The sequence below is a fragment of the Diabrotica undecimpunctata genome, chromosome 6 (genome assembly GCF_040954645.1).
Source record: "Diabrotica undecimpunctata isolate CICGRU chromosome 6, icDiaUnde3, whole genome shotgun sequence".
Taxonomy (NCBI): domain Eukaryota; kingdom Metazoa; phylum Arthropoda; class Insecta; order Coleoptera; family Chrysomelidae; genus Diabrotica; species Diabrotica undecimpunctata.
The window spans coordinates 146,147,438-146,159,531 of record NC_092808.1 but is presented as its reverse complement, the minus strand read 5'-3'; the positions used below and the strand labels follow the sequence as shown (position 1 = coordinate 146,159,531).

The following is a 12,094-nucleotide window of genomic DNA, read 5'->3' as shown; positions in this document are numbered from 1 at the left end:
TCTTTCTACAAACGTTTCGAAATTCAATCCTCCAATGAATTATTTAATTTCCACAGAAAATTATGACAATACAATGTCCTGATAAAGTAGTTTTGTAAATAGTATTAGTGAATATGTAGGTATATGAGATACAGTATTTGAAAAACAGTGTTTGTAAGAAAAAGAATTGACTTTTAATTTTAAAAAAATATTCTTAAACTGAGGTTGTTGGATGATTATGTCTATAAGCTTGTCTTATTAATCTTTAATGCTAAAGGAAAACTTTTAGGCAGGGTGCACAGATATCAGTACCTAGGTTGCGAACTAAATGAAGAATGGGATAGAAGTACGGAAATAAAACGGCGTATTAAGATAGCTAGAAGTGCCTTTAATAAAATGAAAGCAATATTATGCAATGAAAAACTTAACATCGAAATTAGAACTAGAGTATTGAGATGCTACGTGTTCTCTGTCCTGTTGTATGGAGTTGAGGTCTGGACAATTACAGAGGCGACAGAGAAAAAACTTGTTAACTTTGAAATGTGGTGTTATCGAAGAATGTGGAAAATATCTTGGACACAACACATAACAAATGCGGAAATGCTACGAAGAATGAAAAAGATAAAGAAATACTTTGGTCACATACTAAGAAACGAGAAATATGAATTGATGCGGCTGGTCATACAAGGGAAGGTGGAAGACAAAAGAGAACCATGGAGAAGACGCACGTCCTGGCTGAAGAATCTGAGACGATGGAGTGGGAAAACGTCAATAAAACTTTTCAGAACGGCTACAGATAAAATCAAATGGGCCATGATGATCGCTAATATCCTTAGGGATGGGACACGTTAAGAAAAAGATTAATCCTTGAAATTTGAAGCTCAGTACCAAAAATATCTTTAGATAATTTAGAAGCAAAAATAAAAAGTTTTTCAAATTCAATTTCGGAATTTTTTCTTAAATCTTCTATAGTACAGATAATATTTTTGGTACATTTAATAGCAGTAACGAAATCGTAAGAAACACTTTAAGGAAATATGGATAGTGAAAGCGTAATGCCTAAGATCTTTTTACAAACCAAGAGAAAAATTAAGAAACTGCTGTTTTATATTGTTGAACATAACGCACTAGCTGTTCCCGAGCTTTCGCGACCAGATTGAGAAATTTCTTCGACATTGATATATATATATATATATATATATATATATATATATATATATATATATATATATATATAATCCTAAACCCATTTACCCTAAGGTGTCGGGTGATTCGACATTGATACAAATATATATATATATATATATATATATATATATATATATATATATATATAATCCTAAACCCATTTACCCTAAGGTGTCGGGTGATTCGACATTGATACAAATTAGTATAGAGACCGAAGAGTATATCATTATGTAAGGCTAAATAAATTCAAATGAAGTAATTACTTAGGTGTACTTCCAGCAATATATTATATAAAAAATGATTTAAATAAATATATATTTTTTCTTATTTTTAATGACTTTAACGCAAAAACTGATAAAAAAAAGTTTTAAAAGTAGGTACCCCATAAGATGCATGAGAGGTGATCTTTGCATATATGCGTATAAAAAGCGGTTAGTTTTTATGTAAGAATGATGGTGTACAATGGATATGTTACAGATTAAATCCGGATAAATCGGTTTTTAGTGGTTAAACAAAATTGCTATACTTACATATAATGGATTACGCGGATGGGTGGGGTAATATGTTGTCGGCTGATGAGTATTGAAGACAGTTACCTGTAAGAAACAGATTAAGTACTTCAATAACAAGTAATACAAAATTGTTAAATATAATAATAAAAGTCCGGGCGTTTAAAGGTATTAAAAAAGATTTTTCTCGTTTACCACTTACTTGTTATTCCTGCTTATGGTTGTTTATATAAAAAAGAAATATAATCATCGATCTCGTGGATTAATCACTATAGGAGCAGTGAAAAGTTGTACTTAAATACGAATCTTCAGGCGTCAAATTTTAGTGTACCATAAAGTACCATAAAAGTACTGTATGTATACTATAATACTAAAGGGTGTTTTTTAGAAGTATAGAAAATTTGGTAACACTTTTTTAACTGTCGGGCATTTTGACAGCTGTCAAGTGATTTATGTTAGGTTGAGTTTGACATTTCAGCATAAATAGATTTGACGCCTGAACAACGCTTTCAAATTTTACAAATTTATTTTGAAAATTATGGTTCTGTTCAAAATACGTATCGCGCACTACGTGAGTGAACCCAAAACGAGATTGCCGTTGATTCCGATTTTCATAAGCGAATTTTGCTTAGCGAAGAGACTCACTTTTGGTTAAATGGCTACGTCAACAAAACTGACCTATTTGGAGTTAAGATAATCCTCAAATGTATGTTGAGAAACCATTACATCTAGTAAAACTGACTGTTTGGTGTGCTTTATGGTTTGGTGGAATCATTGGCTCGTACTTGTTCAAAAACGATGCTGGTCAGAACGTTACAGTCAATGGTGACCGCTATAGAGCTACGAATGCTGCATTTTTCATACCCCAATTGATGTACAAGAGCTGTCGTTTCAAGAAGACAGCGCAACATGTCACACAGCTCGTGCCACAATTGATTTATTGAAGGAAACTTTTGGTAACCGCATAGTTCCACCTTTCGGACCGTGAATTGGTCTTCAAGATAGAATGACAGCCGTCATTCACCTCAAAACAGGCAATACACTTGTTCCGTTTTAATATTAAGAAAGCATTGTGCTAAATTTTTCAGAAATTGTGTGACCACATTTCAATATATTTGATAATCTATAAAAGTTTTCCAATATTCCATGAAAAGTCAGGCTAAACAAAAACACGTTTTTGCTTGGATCCGGCCAAATGTTGGATGTGAACGATATATAATCAAATTTTTCAATAACTGCTTTACCTTTTTCAGCAACTTTGCCATATAAGTGCACAAAATCAGTAAAAAAATTGAATCTTCTTAAATTATATCGTTTCGCTAATTATTGTATCAACATTCATTTCTTCAATGAGCTTATCATTTTTTTTTTAAATAAAATTTTTAGTATCACACTTCTTTTCTTTTTGAAGTGCTACCTTTAACGAGAGCTGTCTGCTTCTTGTACAGGAGTGCCAATGACAAATAGTGCAAATATAAAAGAAGAAAAAGTTTCTATGGAGCGATCTTAGTTCAGGCGGAATTTTTTATGATGAAACTTACTTGCGTCAGCTTGTTCTTTACTAGAGCTTTCAATTAAACTAAATTTTTGTGGGTGCATCGATTCTAGGTATTTTTTTTAAAGGCGAGGTGGTACAGTTATATTAAAAAAAAGGGTACAAGTATTAGAAAAAGAAGTTAACGTCATCCTATTTATGTATTGTTGTTGTTTGTTTGGGTTTATATGACTGCGGACACTAAATCCATTCGCCACCTATTTATGTAAAACCGGCTGGGATTTTTAGAGGTTATCAAATGTCATAAGTGATCAAAAATGCAACTCATAGACGTCAAAGACGTTTAATTTGATAGAAGGTTTAACGTTACGTACAATAAAAAATTAATATGCCTCGTCATTTAAGTGAGAGTGAAAAGGCTCAAATAATTACGAAAATGGAAGAAGGATGGTCAATTCTTGCGCTAGCAAATTTCTATAATAGAAATTTGAAAACAATCTTCAGAATTAAGCAACGATGGGTCCAACAACAATTATTAAAAAGAAAAGTTGGTTCAGGGCGTTCCAAAGTATCCACTCCTCAACAAGATGCTGCTTTAGTTCAATTCTTAAGAGATAATCCATTTGTGACGTCGAAGGATTCAAGGATTCATACGGGATTTCCTGGTGCCCAACCTACTGTAAGCAGAAGGATCAATGAATCTGAATTAAAAAACCGACCAGCTGCTAAAAAACCATTAGTAACTGTTGAACATCGGCAAGCAAGAGTAATATTTGCACTAAACTATATTTACCGCAACCCACAATTTTGGAACAACGTCATTTTTACTGATGAAAAGACTTTTCAGTCGACCTATAACGGTCAAATCCGTGTTTATCGTCCAGCCAATACTAGGTTTGAAGAACGATATATTCACTCTCATAATAAATCTGGACGTTTTTCTGTAAATGTATGGGGTTGGATTAGTATACATGGACCTGGTGTTTGTTGGCGATTAGAGGGAAGATTTACTGCCGACAATTACATTAACGTTTTGGAACAGGTAATGCTCCCTTCTATTGAGCAATTGTATCCTAATAATACTTTTATATATCAACAAGATAATTGTTCAGTCCACACTGCCCATGCCGTAAGGAATTGGTTTCAAACGCAAAACCTGGAAGTATTGCCATGGCCTGCGCACAGTCCAGATATAAATCCAATTGAAAACATTTGGGGCATAATTGTTAAAAAATATATAAAAGAAATTTTATGCCACAAAATTCAGATCAATTGTGGGATACAATCTTAGAGTGCTGGGAAGATCTTGATCCAAATATGATATCTAATTTAATTCAAAGTATGCCAAATAGACTAAATAAAGTTATAGAAGCAGACGGTTCTATCACGAAATACTAAATTCTATTTGTAACAGTCATTAAAATTATTCTTTATATAATTGTTGAATAAATGGTTTCGTCTAATTAATGCTCAACGCCAATGATTTATATTTTTAATAACCTGTGACATTTGATAACCTCCAAAAATCCCAGCCGGTTTTACACAACTAATACTTGTACCCTTTTTTTTAATATAACTTTACGGCCCCTGCGATAGTAGGTTTTATGGCATATATTGCAATCAGCCTTATCCTTGTCACATTTGTTTGGTTTAAAATAATTTCATATATCGTCACGATACAAGATATAATAATTTTATATCGGGGGTGACATTGTAATAGATCACATGCCATAAATCAGTTAAACAAAATATCCGTAAGGGGTGCTTACGTCATGGTTTGGTATTAAATCATAACCTCATATTATTCCTCAGATTCAGATATACATTTCTGTAGATTTTTGTAGATTTTCAGCCATAGTTTTATATTGTTTAAAATTTATGAAATTAGTGAGTTATTTATTCTTTAGTTTGAACATTTTTGGTTAATGGATTTCAACGTTGAGTTGATTTGGTTAATGGATATTTCAACGTTGAATTGAAAGTTAATTTTGTTTATTTTCTGTCTCATAGTTCACCAATGAAATAACACAAATTAAATCTTTATTAAGTCTTATATTTTTTAAGTTTAAAACAAGTTATAGTTGGTAAATAGTAACAAGTCACAAATATTATAATATGTAAAACTAATAAAAAAATAAATGCTGTCCCACCAGGAATTCAATTGATCAATAAAAGTAGATCTATAGATAGGAAAATAACTTTCACAAAGTGTTACTTATTTTATTTTTAAAATTGCAAATCATAAAACAGAAAAATTTACAAATTATAAATTATTTTATTCATATACGGGTATAATTTAGAAGAAATTCTATCCTTCAGTATTTTTATGTTTTTTTTGCACATCCTGTAATAGTTTCAATAATGATTCTACGATTAGCAAGGGCCCTTTTTTTTATTATTTCTTCTTCTGTTAACTTAGCCCCTTTCTTAAATGGAGATATATTTAAATGTATTCATTTTTCCTCTAAAAGATCTGATATATCAAAACCCCTGTCCGCTTAAATAAATTCGCCTTCTTCAATAAGTCCTAAAATTCCGCATTCTACTGTAACTTTTCTATCTGAAATACTGCCTCCATAAACATCAGATTAATATATAATTTCACCTTTTTCAGAGCATGCTATTAGTATTTTAAAGGTATCGGTCCTATAATATGTAGAATATGCTGCTTTCTGTATAATATTGTCATTGCTTCGGTCTATTGGAATTTCGGTACGCTCCAGAATAATTTTGTACTGGTCTTCTGAGTTGTTGCGATGTTCCAAAAAATAATTTGTTTTAAGAGTAAGTTTTAAGTGTAAAGATGCTTGGTCCACTTAACAAATATTTTTTGTATAGGTCGAATGTCTACTGCAAAAAAATGCTTTAATGTAAAATAAAACAAATTAAGTCTATATTTCAGCAGCGTTATTAACAGTTTATTTTCCACTTAAAGAGCCGTATGAATTTTAATGTATGATTTTCCAAACTCTCCAACAAAAAATTTAAATAATTTTCTTGAAAAACCAGTAAAATGTTTCTTCTGACAAAAAGTTATAAGAAATTAATTGACTTCTATTCCATGTTACTACGATTTTAGTCGTAATACATATTTACGAACTCTCTAATTTATTTTCATTAGCAGGTGTCTGTGTTGAACAACCCTTTTGTGATCATTCTAACTGTTTGTAATAATTCTGTTTCTGTTCGCTCTTTTTATTTGTTTGGTGGCAATACTGCTGCACAAAGTCTTTTTCTATATTTATCACTTCTCCCAGTGTCCTTCACTCGAGTCTCCAACTTTCGTTTTGGTAAATTTATCTACTGAAGGTACTGCATATTTTTTAAAGATCCTACCTAAACTTGTAACGGTATAACTTTCATTTGCTGATACTTTTTTCAGACCTGATAGCGATCAACCATCGTTTTTGTAAAGCTTTATTCAAGGGGAATTTATGAAACTTAACTTTGTCAGTTTTATTGGAAATGTATTGTGGAACACAACAATTGTAAGGCATACTGTAAAGTTTTAGTAAAAGTGTCCAAACAGTTAAAATGTGCTAAATAACTTATTAAAACTTAAATCACTCACACAAAATTGCAAACCAACTAGGAAACGAGTACCAAACAATGTAAATAAATGGCAGAATATAATAAGGTTATGTTTGAATACCAAACTCTGACATCAGCGCCACCTACATGCATGTGATTTATTGAGTGTTAAATAAATATATAAATAAACTGTAGAAATCTTCCCTCTCACATTGTTTATTAAAAATAACACTTATTATTCGAAATGTTCGTAGCGTTCATACGTAATTATTAATTTATTATTAACAGTAAACAAATGATAAACAATAACAAACCCGTCATAACTTATCTTTGAACGGAATCTTCGCTCCTATTGGTCAATTCAGTGGCGCACTGAGGGGGGGTTTTGGGGGTTAACCGCTATTCCGACACTGTTACTTACACATTTTAAGGACTCAAAATGGAGGTAAAAAATTTGGTGACCAACCTAACCCCCCTTCCCCCCCCCCCGAGGCAAATTCTAGGTGCGCTACTGCGGTCAATTGTGGACGGCACAAGCCACTCGCCGCGCTGCGCCAGCGCCAGTACACTTAATTCTTTCTTGTAGCAACTTGTCTTGTGTGACATTCACATCCGAAAAAAGTCCACACATATATATTATTTTAGATTGGTATTCGGATGCGGATGTCGAAATTGATGCGCAAGTTCTACGATTGCAGATGCGGATGAAAATATTCGCAACATCCCTGGTTTTGGTTTATAGACAAAAATTCTGAAAATCAGCCATGTTTCACTTTAATTGTTAATAAATAAAAATATAGGAAAAAATTTGGATCAATTTGCATAACGATTGTTACTTTACGATACGTAAAACAATTGGTAAATTAGTAGATCTAAATCTAAGATTAATCTAAACAAAAATTTTCGATCCTGCCAGGATTCGAACCTGGAATCTTCTGATCCGTAGTCAGACGCGTTATCCGTTGCGCCACAGGACCGGTGGTAAATTAAATTTAAATATTTTTTCGCTCCCTGTGTAGAGCTAAAAATAATCTTTATAAGTTTAGTAATATTAGGTACGTTAACCTATTAATAGAATGTTGCAAGTCTTGCGTATGTTTTAGGAATTAAGTATGAGGATTAAATTAATTCAACGTAAATATGTTGTTTGTAATATACATCATATATTTTCAACAAGCTACACATGCATACAACACGTTGACTGCCAACTATGGGATAACTCGTAGATTGCGTTCTTTTTTAGGACGCCAATTATAAGTTACCTTGTCGTGTGTTTACTTGGCATTTTTGAGTAGTGACGATGAAACTCAGAATATATCAGTGCTAATATAATATAAAAATGAATTAAGCAATCTTCTACACAAAGGACTCTGGCTGTCCTTTACAGGTTGGACAGAAATAACGCGATTCACGTCATTTTTTTACATATACGACATGCTTTATCGGATGCTGTTTTTTTTTTTCGGTAGGTGGTAGGCTGTCTAAATAATGAAGCTCTTGTAATCTAATTTTTTTTAAACTGGTTAAATTTTTTCTCTAATCAACGCGATGACGAATTTTTTTCTGAACTTTATCAGTTTTATTCTAGAAGTTACTTTTTGACAAATTTGGGGTAGATATAACTTACTTATAATTGCAGAATATGTATAAGCATAAGTTAGGCAGAAAAAATATTACCACTATAATCAAGCAAAACCTAAGCGATAAAAAGATTTTCACAGCGCAGCCGGTGGGAATAACAAGACGAGGCAGACCAAAGCTAAGACTGATTAATATTTGATTAGAATTGGGATTATCAGCTGTGTCATAGAAATTATGCTATTAATAATTTTCAAACGGAGTATATAGTTATCATTTTAACTATAACCCAAATCTAAATAGATGCAGTTCATTGAAATACTAAGTAAACAGAACTTATCAAAGGCCATTAAGTTAAATTTGTTAAAATATAATATCAGTTTAAACTAAGCTATACATTAATAATAATTAATAAAAGATTCCCTTTGAGGAGCCTTGCTGTACGGAGAATTTTTTCAGATAATAGAATTTTTGTTTTTTTTTTATATGTAAACACACACTTGTGCAATTTTATGTTATCTTATGTTGTAGTAATACAATTGTATCTGATATGATATACGATAAATCAATAATCTCAACCACGTAAACACATCAACATCAACACAAAAATTTCTACCACATCTTATTAATAACTGAAATAAAGTTACTGTTGCAGAATTCTTTAATTAAAGCATGAAAAAAGAAGAATAATTGTGAACAATTAGAGTATATGGGAAGTCCTCAAACGCTCTTTACAAAAAAAAACAAATACCTATCAAATATTATCTTATCACCTAGATTTTTGTAATGAGTGTTTGTGAATACCTTATCCATTAATTTTTTTATCAATTAATTCATATTAATTTTAATATGTCTAATATTTTACTTTAAGTGCAATGTGGCAAAAAATTAATTACTAAATTTACTAGACACATAGGATTGCGTTCAGTAAATGGATTATATATATATATATATATATATATATATATATATATATATATATATATATATATATATATATATATTTATATAATATATACAGCTTCATATACAGGGAGGAACGGAATTATTTAAATAAAATTTGTCACCGGTCCTGTGGCGCAACGGATAACGCGTCTGACTACGGATCAGAAGATTCCAGGTTCGAATCCTGGCAGGATCGATTTTTTTTCTTTAATGGACTACTAAAAGAAGTTAAAGAAGGCTAAAGAAAACAATCAAGAACAATTATAACAAGGTTTATCACATTTAGTAGGTGAAGTAATGGTACTGGTTACATGTTATACATAACGACTGGTACGGAAAGTGTTAAGCCAAATATTATTAAGCTTCAACAAAATCTTTTACCTATAACCAATTATACTTACTTACTTACTTAATTTAATATTTAAGGGATATATTTAAATATTATTTTGTGTAAACGGTGCAATTACAATCATCTATTGAATTGATCAAATCTTATCAACCCAGGGGAAGTACGTACTCATATTATTGCCAACGCTCTAATAGACAATCAAGTAATACCCGGAATTACCGAGAATGATAAAACCTAAAGTGGAGAACTGATGATAAACTTTTGCACGAATAACAAACATAGAATAAACAGCAATTTCTTTGATCATACAGACCAACACATACATTCAATAACATCCGTGTACAAAGATCTATAATAAATTATGTTATAACCAACAGAGATATATATCCATAAAAAATGATCGACGTAGGATGTCTCTACTCAGCAGATGTAGGTAGCGACCATAGCCTAGTACTATGTAAAATAAAAATCATTTTGAAATACTTCCCACTCAAGAGAGCGGTGCCAGCACAAACAAGAATCAAAGTAGAAGGACTAAATACGAAATCCACCGAATACTTATACAGAAAAAGAATATCAGAGAAGATCGCTGGAAATGAAATATTAGAAAACAATAACATCTTGGAAAGCTGGGAAAACTCATTATGGACGTATAATAAAAAAAAGTAAGAACTAAAAAAGGATACCAAATGGGAGAACAACAGCTTAAAATAATATGTTATGCAGACGACGAAATATTACTCTCTCAAAGTGAAGATAATTTACAACGTATGCTGCACCAATTTAATATAAACGCCAGAAAATTTAACATGTTAATTTCCCCAAAAAAGACAAAATGCATGGTTTTAACATCAAATATATAAGGTCAGATAATAGAACAAGTGCTGAATTTTAAATATCTAGGCACCACATTATCTAGCTACGAAAAGCTCGAAACAGAAGTGAAAGATCAAGTGAATAGAGCAAATACACCCGCAGGTTGCCTAATGAAACAATATGGAGAAATAAAAATATCAGAAAAGAATTGAAAGGCAGAATTTACAACACAGTCATCATATCAATAATAACATATGCGGCAGAAACACGACCTGACAGAGAGGACAAAAAGGATGTTAGAAACAACAGAGATAAAAACACTTAGAAAAATTGATGGTAAAACACGATTGGACAGAGCTAGAAGTACAGATATACGACATAGATGCAAGGTGGAGAACATCAAGCACTGAGTAATAAATGAAAGAGTAAAATGGAACGATCATATAAGCCGAATGACAACAAAGAGAGTAGTAAAGATGGCAAGAAATGGCTCCTCAATAGGAAGAACACAAAAACGATAGAACGATAACTTACTGGAGGCACATTGAAAAACAGACATAGTCATGTCTACATAAGAAGAAGAAGATTATTATATTTACTTTTTATTAATTTATTATAGTTTATTATAGTTTAGAGTTCATTTAAGAAACCTTTCATCCGGAGTTGTATGAACTGTTGGTAATTTTATTGTACATTAAGGATGCTCAATTCTACCTCAGAGTTTTTTTAAAGAGATTGTGAAACTGTTTTTTTTTGCTCTTAAAAATTAACATTATTTTACATGGAAATAAACCACAATTGATTGTAATAAAAATTACATTTTACTTTTGAGTTAGCGTTTAAATTTTTGAAATTTTTGAAAACGGTAGGTAAACCAATGAAAAATGTAATCATCAAAGTGGTTGAATCTAATATAAATACAGTATAACAAGAGGAACTATCCTACGGAATGCTGATTTGATTTACTATACACATTGCACTCTTTGTTGAAAGCGAAAGAAAACATACTATTTTTTTAACTAGTAAGATATAAAACGTTATCATGGCAAGAGATTTACATAAAATTATCAAAATTGTTATTTTGGTTTAAATTTAGATCTGATCTAGTTAAATTATAAAAAAAATAAAAAAAAAAGGTATCATACCGCTATATTACTGATTATCTAGCATGATATGCAATCAGTATTAATACTCAAGGAAACATGAAACGCAATTTGGATTTATAGATGGATTGGTAACTAGATAATCACTTCTTACACTGAATGTTTTGCTACAGAAAATACCGAGATCAACGTAAGGATGACTTTGACATTTTCATTGATTATGACAAGGCATTTGATACAATACATTATGACAAGCGTATTAAAATGTTAAGAGATAAAGGAGTTGATAGCCGCCACGTCAAGAGTGTCAGAGTCTAAAGGGAGTCAGGCAGGGTTGTAAGCTGTCCCCACTGTTGATTAATTCATACTCAAATAGAATCCTTGCTGTAAAAATTAATAGAAAACTGATAAATACCAGCAAATACTAAAATGACACAGTTATTTTGAGCGATGACTTAAATGGATTGCAATGCTTTTAAAGTACATTAACCCAAGGAGAAAAGAGATGGGAGTAAAAATTAATTATTCTGAAACAAAATGTAAGGTATTTAGTCGCTTAACTTATCAAAATCATCTTCATCAATCTGTATGCGTCCACTTC

General features: G+C 31.4%; 1 protein-coding gene and 2 non-coding genes across 5 annotated transcripts in view; 1 reads left to right on the top strand and 2 right to left on the bottom strand.

Moving 5' to 3' along the window:
- Nucleotides 1-12,094, bottom strand: part of blo (bloated) — a 524,956-nt gene that overhangs the window by 412,829 nt on the left and 100,033 nt on the right. For 2 of the 3 annotated variants that reach the window (XM_072535671.1, XM_072535677.1), the window contains exon 2: nucleotides 1,698-1,763. The exons of the other annotated variant lie outside the window; for it this stretch is intronic. The gene's annotated coding sequence lies outside the window, so the exon portion shown is untranslated. The remainder of the gene's footprint in view (nucleotides 1-1,697; nucleotides 1,764-12,094) is intronic. 3 annotated transcript variants of the gene reach the window in all.
- TRNAR-ACG (transfer RNA arginine (anticodon ACG)) lies at nucleotides 7,607-7,679 on the bottom strand. The gene has a single exon. It is a non-coding gene; the product is annotated as a tRNA-Arg (tRNA).
- TRNAR-ACG (transfer RNA arginine (anticodon ACG)) lies at nucleotides 9,349-9,421 on the top strand. Its single transcript has one exon. It is a non-coding gene; the product is annotated as a tRNA-Arg (tRNA).